At 41.1% G+C, this 15,497-nt stretch overlaps 1 protein-coding gene and 1 pseudogene across 1 annotated transcript in view; both read right to left on the reverse strand.

The window, feature by feature from the left end:
- Nucleotides 1–15,497, reverse strand: part of HPSE2 (heparanase 2 (inactive)) — a 674,134-nt gene that overhangs the window by 258,200 nt on the left and 400,437 nt on the right. The gene's annotated exons all lie outside the window — the stretch shown is intronic.
- LOC132015354 (ATP synthase subunit O, mitochondrial-like) lies at nt 1,441–2,001 on the reverse strand (annotated as a pseudogene).

The raw sequence follows: 15,497 nt of genomic DNA on the forward strand, positions 1-15,497 counted from the left end.
AAGACAACACACACAAAAAATTACAACTAGCAGGGAGCCTGCTTCTCCCTCTTCCTCTGGCCAGTATATGTGCTCTCCTTCTCTCTTTCTCTCTCAGATAAATAAAATCTTAAAAAAAGAAAAACAACAACATACAAGGGTGCCAAGAATTCATAATGGGGAAAAGATTGTCTATTCAATAAATTTTGTTGTGAAAATTGGATATCCATATGCAAAAGAATGAAACTGGACCTTTGCCTCATAGTATATACAAAAATTCACTCAAAATGAATTAAAGGTTTAGATGTAAAACCTGAAACCATAAAACTTTTAGAAAAAAGCACAGGAGAAATGTTTCTAGATACTGGACTGGGCAATGGTCTCTTGGATATGGCATCAAAAGCCCAGGCAACAAAGCAAAACTAGACAAGTGAGATTATATCAAACTAAAAAGATTCTACACAGCAAAGGAAACAATTAACAAAATGAAAGACAACCTACAAAGGGAAAAAATATTTTTAGATCATATATCTTAAAAGTGGTTAATATCCAAAATATATAAGGCACTCTTACAACTCAATAGCAAAAACAAAACCCACAAGTAATTCAATTTAAAAATGGGAAAAGGACCTGAATATACATTGCTCTGAAGAAGACATACAAATGGCCAACAAGTATATGAAAAGGTGTGCAACATCACTAGTCATCAGGGAAATGCAAATCAAAGCCACAATGAGTTATCCCCTCATACCTGTTAGGATAACTATTATAAAAAAATAAAAACAAAAACAAAACAAAACAAACAAACAAACAAAGGAAAAGTGTTGGTGAGGATGTGGAGAAAAGGAAACCGTTGTGTCTGTTGATGGGAATATAAACTGGTGCAGCCACTATGGAAAACAATATGGAGGTTCCTTTAAAAATTAAAAATAGAGGGATGCCAGGGTAGCTCAGTCGGTTAAGCATCCATCTTCAGCTCAGGTCATTATCCTCAGGTCCTGGAATTAAATCCCGTGTTGAGCTCCCTGCTCAGCGGGGAGCCTGCTTCTCCCTCTGCCTGCTGCTCTGCCTACTTGTGCTCTCCATCTCTCTGTCATAAATAAATAAAATCTTAAAAAAATTAAAAATAGAATTATCATTGATCTAGCAATCTCTTTTGGATATATAGCCAAAGGAATTGAAATCTGTATCTTAAAGAGATTATCTGCACTCCTACCTTCACTGTAGCATTATGGACAATAGCTTAGACCTGGAAACAAACCTAAATATCCATCAGCAGTTAAATGGACCAAGTAAATGTAGCATATAGATACAACAGAATATTATTAATCCTTTAAAAGGAAGGAAATTCTGCCATTGTAAGGCTGAATAATATGCCCTTGTATGTATATACCACATTTTCTTTTTTTGTTGTTGTTCAGGAAACATTTATTATACCTCACTGACAGAAAATCAACATCTTCAGAAAATCTCTCGCATAGCCCTACTCAGCTTCTGAATCTTGGTTTTCACAGACCTATCAGCATATTTCTCTCCAATATGGACAATCATTGCACCCATGATTGATGGATCAATCTTAATTTCCAATTTCGATACTTGGCCTTTACTTAGGTACTTCTCCACACTGGATGCTCAGCATGGTTGAAAAGGCAAAAATGACTCAGGGATATTGTTCAAGCAACCATTTTCAGCAAGCAAACTGATCAGGCTGGACATGAGGGGAGAGAACATCTCTTTTGCTGTCATGTCATTTAGTCTTTTCACTTTTACTGTATGCTTTACACAAGGATTCATAATGGAAGTAGACATTTTGGGTTCTTTCAATATTTGTGCTACTCTCAACAATTCTTTTTCTACTTGTTCCATCTGTTTAGATGCAGCAGAATAAAGAGCAGCGGCATAGCAACCTTTGATACCATATACCTGAACGGGTGGCCTCATGTGCTTGGCAAACAACCTGACCACAGATGTACTAAAGCAACACACCTGTTGGGAGAACCCAGAAACTGCTGGGGTGGCCATCTTCTCTGGGTGGCTCTAGGTCCATATACTACATTTTCTTTACACATTCAACCATTGATAGATATTTAGGTTGCTAGAATAGATGAACCTGGATGACATTATGCTAAATGAAATAGACCAGATACAGAAAGACAATTACTACACTATCTCACTTACATGTAATTTAAAATAGTCAAACAGAGACAGAGAGTATAATGATATCTGCCAGGGATTATAATAGTAGATAAATACAGAAAGTTGGTCAAAGAGCACAAAGTTTCAGTTATGCAAAATAAATGAGTTCTGGAGATCTACTGTATGACAAGGGACGTTTACTAACAATATCGTATACTTAAAATTTTGTTAAGAGGGGAGATCTTATGATAAGTGTTCTTACCACTGAAAGACAAACAAACAAAAACCCCCCAAAAACCAAGGGGATGGAAAAACCTTTTTGAGATAATAAATAAGATTATGGCACTGATAGTGATGATGGTTTCATGGGTTTATACTTATCTCGAAGCACATAAGTTGAACACATTAAGTATCTACAGCTGTTTGTATGTCATTCATACCTCCATAGAATGGCTTCATAAAATCCCCTACAAATGTCATACTTAATGGTGAAAGACTGACTGCTGTGTTGTTTACAGTAACAATAAATTAGAGACATCTTAAATGTCCATCAATGAGAATTGATAATTAAAAGATAATTAACTATATCTATATGTATTATAAGAGATAAATCTGAAAAACAGAATTTAAAATGTTGCAGAATGATATATTGTCAAAATAAACAAATAATATCACATATTCATAATAGAAATACACAGTACGTGTAGACAATATTCTGTGTATATATGTCTATGTGTATTATGTATATAGTATAAATAAAATAAAAATGAGGACAAACGTAAGTAAAAAATTAGATTAGTGCTTTGTTGTCGGTGCCCGAGCGGCTTGTAGCGCATGTGCGGTGATGCTTCTGGGCTTGGCCATGCCCGCTCGTTGCCTCAGCCGCTGCTGCCTCAAGCCGTCGCTGCCGCTGGTGGCGACAGTGAGGAGCTGCTCCGGCTGGGCCTGCGGGGGGGCCCCGGGCACCGCACGACTTTTTTGGTGCCCGAAAGTAAACACGCCATTAAGATGGCAGCTGGATGCGAGCCAGTAGGAGGAACTTAGGATTTTGTATCTATGTGGCTACGAGTGATTGGTTGTGCAACCTTGGTATATATAGACATGCACGGGCAGGGGAGAGAGAGAGATCCCAACAGCTACGCAGAAATAAAGCTTGCTTCGCTGAGGTCTCCTGGTCGCTCTTGCTGGCGAGAGCGACAAGTGGTGCCGAAACCCGGGAAACCCGAAACCTACACCGAGGAGTTCTCAGTGAACTCAACGATCCAGTAAGTGTGCACAAAATTTCAGATAAGAAAAATTTCAGACGAGAAGTAAAAGGGTTCCTAGGCATAGGACAAGAAATAATGGGATCAAAGTTTACTAAGATGGGAGGATTACTGACGGAGGTGCTTAAGGCTAACGGCACTCTGCTAGACTCTAACCATAAAACGGTTAAAAATGTTATCGAGGAGCAGGTCAGAGAAGCCTCTAAGGCAGGATCTAGCAGAGGGGGAGAAAATTCAGAGGAGAGCTCCTCTGAAGATGAGCTTGGGGAAGCCATGACACACTTAAAATTAAAAGAGGAAGTCCCTAACGAACCTTTAAAGGGAAAGACATACAAAGAAGCCGGGAAAAAATATGACTCCCTAGCGCCCTCTGTCAGAAGGTCAAGAATTCCTACCCCTGAATGCAGGCCTATAGCGCCACACTTCATGCTCCCAAGGGGCATGTGGTTGTCCAGAATGTAGAAATGCAGGATGGAGGAACAGTATGGACTTTACTAAACCCTCCCCTCTTGCATACCCAGTGTTAGAAGATCAAAATCAACAGAGGTTTCATCAACCACTAGACTTCAAACTTATTAAACAGTTTAAGGAAGCAGTCACTACTTATGGGCCACAGGCTGCTTATACACTTTCACTTTTGGAAGCAGTCGGTAGCATGAACCTTACCCCAGACGATTGGACTAACATGGCAAAAGCAACTCTGTCTGGTGGACAATACTTGATATGGAAAACTGCTTGGCAAGACTGTAGCTCAGAAACTGCCCGGCATAACGCCACGTCAGGGAATCCCCACTGGAATATTGACATGCTCATGGGAGGAGGTCAATTTGTGGGACAAAACAATCAGATTGGGTACCCCCCAGGGGTGTATATACAGATAGCAGCTGCAGCCACTAGGGCTTGGAAGACCATACAGGGTTCTGGAGATTTGCAGGGACAACTTTCCAAGGTGTTGCAGGGGCCTAATGAACCCTATGCTGACTTTGTAGATCGTCTGCTCCAAGTAGCAAGGTGCATATTTGGGGATGTGGACCAAGCAATGCCCCTTGTTAAACAATTAGCCTATGAACAAGCAAATAAGTGGTGTAAAGAGGCTATCCGCGCTTGTAAGTCTAAGGACCTGATTACATATATCAAAGTGTGTCGAGACATCACTGATACAGTTGTTCAGGGCCAAGTTGTGGCAGCAGCAGTAGCCCAAGGGATAAGAAGTTTCAATGGAGGAACCAGGAGTTCTTCCAAGGCTTGTTTCCTTTGTGGAAGGGACGGTCATCTTAAGAGGGATTGTCCAAAGGGTAAAGGACCTCCTAGACCAGTCAAGCCCGCACCTGGGTTGTGCCCTCGTTGCCGTAAAGGGAATCATTGGGCTAATGAATGTAGGTCCCAGAAAAATATTCAAGGAAATCCCCTGCCGCCGAATAACTGGATTCAATCCAATTACTCAAAAGACAGGAAGCAGGGCCCCGCGCCCCGGGGCCCAACACAAATTTATGGCGCACTAACGCAAATGCCCAGGACATGGTATCCTCCCTCGGAGAAAGGCACGCAACCTCTGGATCAGCAAGGCTCGATATCAGAGCAGCCGCCCGAATGGTCCTAACTCCGGAGATGGGCATTCAAGCATTTGCCTCCGATCTAAGAGGGGGCCCCCCTCATGGTACTGTAGGTTTATTACTTGGCCGAAGCTCCACTTATCTCAAAGGTCTGATAGTTCACCCTGGGGTAATAGATTCAGATTATGAGGGAGAGATCAAGATACTGGTGTCTTCACCAAGGGAGGTTACTGCAATTAGCCCAGGAGATCAGATAGCTCAACTTCTCATACTCCCTAGCCATCATGAAGCCTTTCCCTTAAAGGAAAAGAAAAAGGTACGAGGGGTTTGGGGTCTACGGGAGTTGACCTAACATGCCTGACCCTGGATATGACTGATAGGCCCATAACTACCCTCAAGATACAAGGAAGGAAATTTTTAGGGTTACTGGATACGGGCGCCGATAAGAGCATCATCAGCCAACAAGAGTGGCCTCCGAGATGGCCCCTAACACAAGCAAAACAAACACTCAGGGGTTTAGGAATCGCTTAAAGTCCTGATCAAAGCGCAGCTACCCTTGAGTGGGAGGATGACGAAGGCCATAGGGGAACTTTTCAGCGCTATGTCTGCAATATTCCTATTTCCCTCTGGGGACGAGATGTTTTAGAACAGATGAGCGTCTGCCTGACAACTGAAACTATATACAGCCCCCGATCAATAGCTATGATGCAAAAAATGGGATACATACCAGGAAAAGGGTTAGGGAAACAGGAGCAAGGTAAAATAGACACCATCCCTTTCTCCTCAGAATATAAAGGGCAAGGCCTGGGTTTTCGGTAATGGCCACTGAGGCAATGAAAATAACGTGGAAGACAGATACGCCCTGCTGGGTGCCTCAGTGGCCCCTTACTAACGAAAAACTATCAGCTGCTAAAGCCCTGGTACAGGAACAGTTAGAGGCGGGCCATATGAAACCTTCTACCTCACCTTGGAATAGACCTATCTTTGTTATTAAAAAGAAATCTGGTAAATGGAGACTTTTACATGATCTTAGAGAAATTAATAGGCAAATGCAGAACATGGGACCAATACAGCTGGGATTACCCATGATAACCGCCTTACCGAGAAACTGGCCATCAATAGTGGTTGACATAAAAGATTGCTTTTTCCCTATCTCTCTGCATCCTGAGGATACAATTAAATTTGCCTTTACCCTACCTTCTATTAATCATGCAGAGCCTAACCAAAGATATGAGTGGACTGTCCTCCCTCAGGGCATGGCTAATAGCCCCACTATGTGTCAATTATATGTTTCTAAAGCCATACAGCCTATTAGAGAGACCTACCCTGATTTAATGTGTTACCATTACATGGATGACATATTGTTGTGTGGATCTGACTCTACTACAGTTTTGGAAGCCTTAGTAATGTTACAAAAGGAGCTAAATTCATGGGGGTTAATTATAGCCCCCGAAAAGATACAGGCTTCCAACATCAAAGACTATTTAGGCATGAAACTATACAATACCATGGTAAAACCTTCAAAAGCCTCCATTAGAACTGACAAATTACAAACACTCAATGATTTCCAAAAGTTATTGGGGGACATAAATTGGATCTGACCCTACCTGAAAATAACTACAGGAGAATTACAACCATTGTTTGATATTCTGAAGGGTGATGCCCCGTCTAGACTCTCCTAGGAGCCTTATTCTGGAGGTGAAACAGGCTTTGAGAATTGTGGAGGACAGGCTTGCCTTGACTTCAGCAGATAGATGTGATCCTAACCAGATAGTCCAAGCCATAGTGATTTCATCCCCTTCTTCACCTACTGGAGTGCTATGGCAAGGTGGGCCCTTACAATGGCTGTACCTCCCAAATACTCTTCCTCGGATAATCACAACATATCCAGTTGCAGTAGCCATGCTAGCTAACAAATTGATCATTGTTTGTATTTCTACTCTTGGAATCATACCTGACAATTGCATTGTGCCGTATACTAGGGAACAGATTCGCCTACTATGTGCTACCCTAGATGATTGGGCGATACTGACCACCTCTTACTCAATAGAATTTGATAATCATTATCCTTCACACCCACTTATAGAATTCACAAAGGGTATTGAATTCATACTACCAAAAATTAGTAGATCGACACCACTAAAAGAAGCCTCTACTGTCTTTACAGATGGAAGTAAAGAGGGCACAGGAGCTTATATCATAAATGGAATCGTGAACCCAGTCATAGTTCCTGCCAGGTCGGCTCAACAAGTAGAGCTACTAGTAGTGCTCCTAGTGCTCCAAAGATTTTCAGACACTCCCCTAAATATTATTTCTGATAGTCAATACGTGGTAAATGCAACAAAAAATATTGAAACAGCCATCCTCTCCTTAAGTGATTCACCTATTCCATGGATCTTAAGGCTACTACAAGAGGTTGTGCAACTGCACACTGCACCATTTTTTATAGATCACATCAGAGCCCATATGAGCCTACCAGGACCATTATCCGAGGGCAATGCTCTAGCAGACCACAATAGTCGTTTCCAACTTATTTGCCCTACCTTAGAACAGGTGAAGCTGTTCCATAGCAAATGGCATGTGAATTCTAATACCTTAAGATATAGATTCCATATCACCAAAGAACAGGCAAGAGATATAGTAAGGACCTGTGGGAATTGTGCTACATTACTCCCTCAGCCTTCCTTAGGGGTAAATCCCAAAGGCCTTCAAGTTAATCACCTATGGCAAATGGATGTCACACATGTACCTGAATTCGGGCAACAAAAGTACATACATATATCAGTGGACACTTATTCGGGTATCATAATGGCTACTCCCCTCACGGGGGAGAATTCAAAACAAGTCATCACACACTGCCTACGATGCTTCGCAGATTGGGGTATCCCAAAACAAATAAAGACAGATAATGGACCTGCATATACATCAAAATCTATCCATCAATTCCTAAGTCAATTTGGTATAGTCCATATTACAGGTATACCTTACAATCCACAAGGTCAAGGAATAATTGAACGCGCCAATGGCACCTTCAAACGATGCTTACAAAAAATAAGAAAAGGGGGAATAGGGGATGACTACAAGTCACCCCGTGATCTTACATCTCTCACCCTTTACATTTTAAATTTTTTGTCCTTGGACCATAATGGTATATCTGCAGCGGACAGGCATGCGGCGGTTACCCAACGCACTCTAGCCCAGGCAAAGTGGAAGGATATACTCACGGGCCAATGGAGAGGCCCTGACCCGGTCCTAAGATGGCACCGAGGTTCTGTTTGTCTTTTTCCACAGGATACCCAAGTGCCTATCTGGGTCCCGGAGCAACTGATTAGAGGAATCGATCAACATGGCCCGCCCCGTCCTGATTCTCAGCATGATAGCGATCCTGGTGACACCAGCATCCCTTCAACAGATGCATCAATGGGCAATAGTGAAAGCCTGGCCGTTCCCCACGCCACTGACGAATGAGTCCGCCATCCTCCCTCCTGTATACCTACTTTCATTCCCATGCCCGTTTCTGTAAATCCTAACAATTCGCCTGTATTGCTCTCAAGACATAAAAGAGACTTTGGGATCACTGCAGCCATTATTGTGGCTGTAGCAGCCTCCGCAGCTGCAGCAACTGCAGCGGCTGTAGCTCTCACTACATCTGTAACAAGTGGACATTCTCCAGAAACTATTGACAACCGGATGCATCCAATCACTTTCTGGACTTTGCATAACCTCCGGGGCCTATAATGACCTTTCTATTGCTGCTAATCTGTCGAAGGAGTTAAGCAGATAAGATTGACATAGCTCCATTATGGGATTGGGTATCTGTTGTAAATCCTTATGTTGCGCCGTTTTGCATCATTACATAAACAACAATGTAGGCAACAGTTGGTGCTAGTACAAGCTTGCATGGCACTGGAAGTTGGTACATTTCCCCAAATCTGGCTGGCAGCGCTAGATCGGTAGTCAATGACGGGTAAGATTGGCTGCATACACATAGCAACCTAAGCCAGGAGTTCTCCAACCAGGGGGAATTATCCGATGATGGGTAAGCATGTTCATGGCAGCTGACAACCTAAGACAGGCACGATCTCCTGCCTTGCATGCCTAATATAAAAGAAAAGGGGGAGATGTCGGTTCCCGAGGCTTGTAGCGCATGCGCAGTGATGCTTCTGGGCTCAGCCGTGCCCGCTCGTGCCTCAGCCACCGCTGCCTCAAGCCGTCGCCGCCGCTGGTGGCGACGGTGCGGAGCTGCTCCGGCTGGGCCCATGGGGGGGCCCCGGGCGCCGCACGACTTTTTCGGTGCCCGAAAGTAAACACGCCATTAAGATGGCGGCTGGATGCGAGCCAGTAGGCGGAACTTAGGATTTTGTATCTATGTGGCTACGAGTGATTGGTTGTGCAACCTTGGTATATATAGACATGCACGGGCGGGGGAGAGAGAACAGCTACGCAGAAATAAAGCTTGCTTCACTGAGGTCTCCTGGTTGTTCTTGCTGGCGAGAGTGACACTTTGTGATTACCTACGTGTTGGGATGAAGGGCAGTGGGACTGGAGAGGAACACTCAGGTGGCTTTAACTATATCTGAGATGTTTTCTTTGGAAAAAAGAAAAAAAAAGAAAGATGGGACACATGGTTGATTAAGTGTCTACCTTCATCTCAGGTCCTGATCTTGGGAGTCCTGGGATTAAGCCCAGCATCAGGCTCCTTGTTCACAGGAAGTCTGCTTCTCCCTCTCCCTCTGCCTCTGCTTGCCACTCCCCCTGCTTGTGCTGTCTCTGTCTCTGTCTCTCTCTCTCTCTCTCTGTCAAATAAATAAATAAAATCTTTAAAAAAATAAAAATAGAGAAAAGATCTGAAAGAAATATGTCCATATGCAAAGACTTCTCAGTCTTAATAAAGTTATTCATTGGTGGATAGATGGTACTTATTTCATCATTCTCTATACACTTTTTGTGTAGTTTGTTTTTTTCCAAATAAAAATACTAAAAATAAAAAAGTTTTAACATACTTGTTTTCATGAAAATGTTTGGCTCTAGAGAGGGGCTAAGGTAGGTAGTGGCAGAAAGGTAAGGAGAAGGAGACTATTGCTTCTTATCATAACCAACTCTGCACTATTTGATTTATAAACTTGTTGACTTACAACTATAATAAAAAGATTTTTATTTGTTTCAATGAAAATGGTTTTATACTGGAAAAGATTGAGGACTACTTCCCAGATTCTAAAATCTTTGATGCTTCAATCTTTCTTGTGTTCTTGAATCTAGCTGTAAATACATATTTATTGTTTGTTGTATTTCATTTCCTAAAGATGATGGTCCACCTTGATCTCTGTTTTCTAATCACTGGTCACAAATTTACTCCTTAGACACATCATTTAACTCTATGGTGCTTCAAATTCCTTATTTTTCAGGTATCAATAATAATACCGGTCTTGCCTACTTCCCAAGGCTATTTTAAATGTCAAACAAGAAAATGGGTTTCAATTTTCTTGAAAAATATAAAGCATATTTGAATTGAAGAAATGTAGGAGATCACTGAAAGATTGGGAAGAATTCTCAAGAGATCATACCATCACATTAACATCCATAGTCCAACCTCTCTTCCAGAACATGTCAGTAACCATAAAAAAAATCTTACTTCCATATATGTATCTTGGAGCCTCTAAATATGTTTTGTTGTCTGGTGGAGTAGAAGTGGAGGTAGCAGTTGTGATATCTGGTTAGGAACATTATGAAAATTGGCTTCTTTGGTCATGAAAAATATTTTTTTAGGAAGAAATTTCTTAAGATGCCATGATGACATACTAGCCAGTTTTTTGGTAAAGGTCCCATTGAGCCAGTGATAAATCTTACTATATGACTGTAAGAAGTACAACACTTCTTACTTGACTTAAAACAATGTTGGCTCTAGGGCTCTCCCATGAGGGAGGGGTGGGGATGCTAAATAATTCAGGGAAGTGAAATGACTATGCAGACATATGGGGCATCCCTCCAAAGCCTGTGATTCTAATGGGGAACAATAAAGAACTGGTCCAGGGAAGGAGGGAGGAGGTTAAGGAAAAAGGTCACTTGTTGGCACTGATTTAGTCACTTGGGTATTGAGTGTAATCAATGATGAGACATGGTCCTTGCCTTCAAGGAATTTATAGGCTGTTATATAGGGACTTGGATACAACAAGCAGATTATCAACATGGAACAAAATAATGAGGCAGAAACATATGAACTAGTCATGTTCACATACAAAAGCCACACTTTTATATTGTATTATATTGTATTTTTCTTTTGGACATGAAGATCAAATGCTGTCACTAAGTGTGAAGAGTCTTTGTTCAGAAACAGCATGGATAGACAAGTCCCTTTGCTGAAGCCACTGAAATAATGATAGTGCACACACCTGGTGGTTTATATTTCAAGTGCCCAGAAGCCCAAAGTTTTCAGTTTGTAATTTTGTTGTGTTCCAAAGACTCACTTATCAGTCAGCTGTGGGAAATTTGGCACATATTTTCACATAGAAAACAAAACCACAAATGGGGGTCCTATGTTAGACTGGCCCATAAAAGGTTGTACAAACCCACTTTAAATAAAAAAATTATACTACTAATGGTATGGTAGTGTCCAGTTCCTATGTGTACTACATGTGTGTCTTTCGAATTTGAAATGCCAGGATCCCCTTTCTCTGGATATAGTCCCTCATCTGCTAATACTAAACATGAAGATACATTGATTTTAAGCAATGACTCTGTGAGTGTGTATATGTGTGCCATGAAATATGCCACTCTGAAATCCTGCCACAGGAAGTGTAACTGATTATCTGTTCTAGCTGCTGCCCTTCCACATTCATTGATATGTTCATGCTGAGTTTCTATTTTCCATGAGCTATTTTTCCCAATGACTAAAAATGATGGGCAGAGTATTGAGGCATGCCCATTCTGGCAAGTTGCAGGACTTTTTTTTTTTTTTTTTTTTTTTTGCAAGTTGCAAATTTGGTTTGAGGACTTCCCATCACCCTTCCTAGAACCTTTTTTGGAACCATGCTGTAGTCTAAGATTCCTTCTATCATATTTTTCCTTTCCTCTCTCTATAGATGTTGGACTAATCTGAAGTCTTTCTTTCCTTTGACAACTCCCCTGCCCACAATTTCTGGCATAGATAGTCCTATCTTTGTGTCTCCTTGACATACTCAAACTCCTGCAAATGAGAATGAAAGTGGCCCAAGTAAGATGGGGATTTGGGACTGGCTCACTCAATATCTTGTGGGAAAAAAATACCATCTTGAGAGTGGGATGTGGATGATAAAGATTTCACTGGTAGTGACATAAGACAGGAGCCAGGTACAGAGATGCAGCTGCAAAAGAAATGGGTCTAGGGAAGACATCTACAAGGATAGCAGAGTTGCAGATTACTGCAAAACAGCATTCAGGCTCTGAAGAAAAATAATGAGAAATTGAGGGCCCTTAACAAATAACTAATCGCTAAGTGTGAGAGCCAAAGGATTTTACTGGTTGTTTATAAGGGCACCCTTATTTTCTGTGGTGGAAAAGCAGACCCAGCTAAGTAGAAAACTGAAGATCTGATAGTTACAGGGCTTCAGAGACATTTGGAGCTTAATCAAGACAGGTCTATTATCATAACATCAAGTCTCTGGGTGGAAAAACCCAGTACCCTGAAGTACGAGTTAGGGACATCTGGAATGATGCCCCAGATGTTGGAACTGAAGATGTCCCCGAGGCCCAGAGCTTATAAGTGGCCCACTCTTCCCAAGTAAGAGGTTGTACTTGCCCTGTATTGCAAAACACTGCAGAAGCCTCTTTCTGCAAGACAGCAATTTTCCTCCTCAGAACCTGCCTCATCTTCTCTTCTTGCTTCCAGCCTCATTACTAGAACTAAAGCCCAGCATTACTGGTTAAGGAAATGAAGAGATTATGCAGTTAATGACTTGAGAAAGTCAGCTAGTGTGTATAAACAGGAGCTAGGGATATACTCCTGGGATTAAATTTTGAAGATGTCCAACCAAGAGGGCCAGGATATCAGATGGATAATCAAAGAATCTTTGACTTGGTGTTTTCTTAGGACATGGGATTTAACACCCTGGCAAGGATGCCAGGCGACTGGGTAAACTCACTGCTAGGATGACATTTAGAGTAGAAATGCCCAAGTTTCCCTAGCAGATAGTAGAGGAAGGAATAAAAGAGACTGAGGGAAGTGCCCAGGCTAGAATGGATATATTAATAAGGCCAGAAGACCCACCAGAGGATTAGGGCCCATCAGAGAAGTCAAAGGACACCATTGCACCAAGGCCATAAGTAATGTGCTAGTAAAAAAAAAAAAAGAAAAGAAAAAAGAAATGAAGAAATGTGCTGATGAGAGGGGCACAGCATCTCCAATAAGTTCAGTGGTGGCTCTTAGCCACAGGTCAGATTTGGGCTTCTCGATAACCATAAGGATAGGATGATGGGGACCAAAACAATAGAGCCCAGGTGGTGGTACTTAACTATATGAAGCCAAAAGGTTACAATTATGATAACAGGAAGCAAGGTAAAAGGGGCAGCCAAGAGGGTCAAATCAGCAGGGAATTGTGAAGATGGTTAATAAAGCATGACATCCCTAAGGGCAAAAAGATGGGTAGCCAACAGGAGTGTTACTTAATATCTACAAACACAAAAAGACAAAAACGGATGAGTAGGAAGTTGAGGATGACTGCTCCATGAAAATTTCCTAATACCTTACTAGTTCTTGGTTCTGAGTCAATTTTAGTAGTTACTTAATATCTACAACTACAAAAAGACAAAAATGGATGAACAGGAAGTTGAGGATGATTGCACCAATGAAAAGTTCCTTATCCTTTACTAGCTCTTGGTCCTGAGTCAATCCAGAACCTGTTGACTAAAAACATGTTCAGATCTTTAGGGGTAACACTACAGCACCATATAATGATTCTCCTTCCCCCACAAAAGTACCTATAGTCATTCAGATGACCATACATAGAAGAAAAGAAAACACCCAGACATTTTGAGGAATATTTAGTACAGAGTCTGAGTAGACAGTGATACCTGGAGAATCAAAGTGTCAGTATGGCCCTCATAATAGAAAGAACATTATGAAGGTCAGGTAATGAATGGAGTCCTAGAATTGTGCCCTATGTGAATTGGATGTCTATTACTGATTGATTTGATTTGATTAGTAAATCAAGAATGAGTATGGAAAATATGGAGAAAGTTTCCATACTTTGGACATGGCTACAGAAAGTAACCTTCCATGTATAAATTCTTGAGGCAAAAATATCACTTGCAAAAAGCATTGAGAATGAGAATTAACTGCAGGGAGGTTGGAACTCTGAAGAGAAATTTATCAGACACTAGAGGTTTCTAAGAAAAATGAAAGCTGCAAGGACAGTCCTTCCATTAGCCTGCAGTAAGTTAATGAAAACAGCAAAGAATTATAACTGATTAAGGAAAATCTATTCCCTCTTCTTGTGAGGGCCCTTCTACTTTGCTGCTCTCTATTTAAAAGCTTACTTTTGGTGGCCTGTTCCTGAGATCCTAGCCAGAGGTATACGAACCTTCACCCAGAGTAAAGGCTGTTCTGTATGTGAGAAGTATTAAAATCAGCAGACATGGCAAGAATCTATTCCTTTACAGTTTTATTCTTTTTCTACTATAATATTACTTCCTTATTACTTTATTGTATTTTTTAAAAATAGGCTTTTAGTATTCTGCAACTCAGAACCTGTGGGTTCATTTAGATACCAGAACTACTTTTGCATCCATCAATACCCCATTAATAGACAATAAGAGACCCAGTTCTTAGATTAGCTCTCTTTCTATGAACCAATCCACAGGAGTAGAGAGGACTTACTCTTGCACAATGTTCAAGGACAACTATCCCAAATATTCTGGTTCTGGCACTTTTAGGATATATAGTAATGACATCCCATGTAATCTGTAATCTCCTGCTCTAAATTCCAATTTGTTTATGGAAATTTCAAATCAGATAGTCTTCATAAGACTTTCACACCTCCTCTGGAAAAAGATATTTTGGCAATATGTATCAAAAGCTTTAAAAATGCATATACCCTTTGACTAAAAAACTCCACTTCCATATACTTTCTCTGAAGAATTTAGAGAACTGAATTCCAAATGCGTAAGAATGTTCATCACAGGGGTGCCTGGGTGGCTCAGTGGGTTAAAGCCTCTTCTTTTGGCTCAGCTCATGATCCCAGGGTCCTGGGATCGAGCCCCACGTCAGCTAGGAGCCTGCTTCCCTTCTTCTCTCTCTGCCTGCCTCTCTGCCTACTTGTGATCTCTGTCTGTCAAATAAATAAAATCTTAAAAAAAAAAAAAAGAATGTTCATCACAACTGTGTTTAATGGTAGAGAGAGAGAGAGATAAAATGGGAGAGTGAAAGACTGGCTCAATTTCCAAGAATAAGAGAAATGATTAAATAAATCCATATGACAGATTTAATAAATGCACTACAGAAAAATGTTTTTTGACATAGGAAAATATTAATATTGTTAGATGAAAAATATATTGCAAAACAATAAATATAATACTTTTGTTTTAAAAAAGT

The sequence above is a fragment of the Mustela nigripes genome, chromosome 4 (genome assembly GCF_022355385.1).
Source record: "Mustela nigripes isolate SB6536 chromosome 4, MUSNIG.SB6536, whole genome shotgun sequence".
Classification (NCBI taxonomy): domain Eukaryota; kingdom Metazoa; phylum Chordata; class Mammalia; order Carnivora; family Mustelidae; genus Mustela; species Mustela nigripes.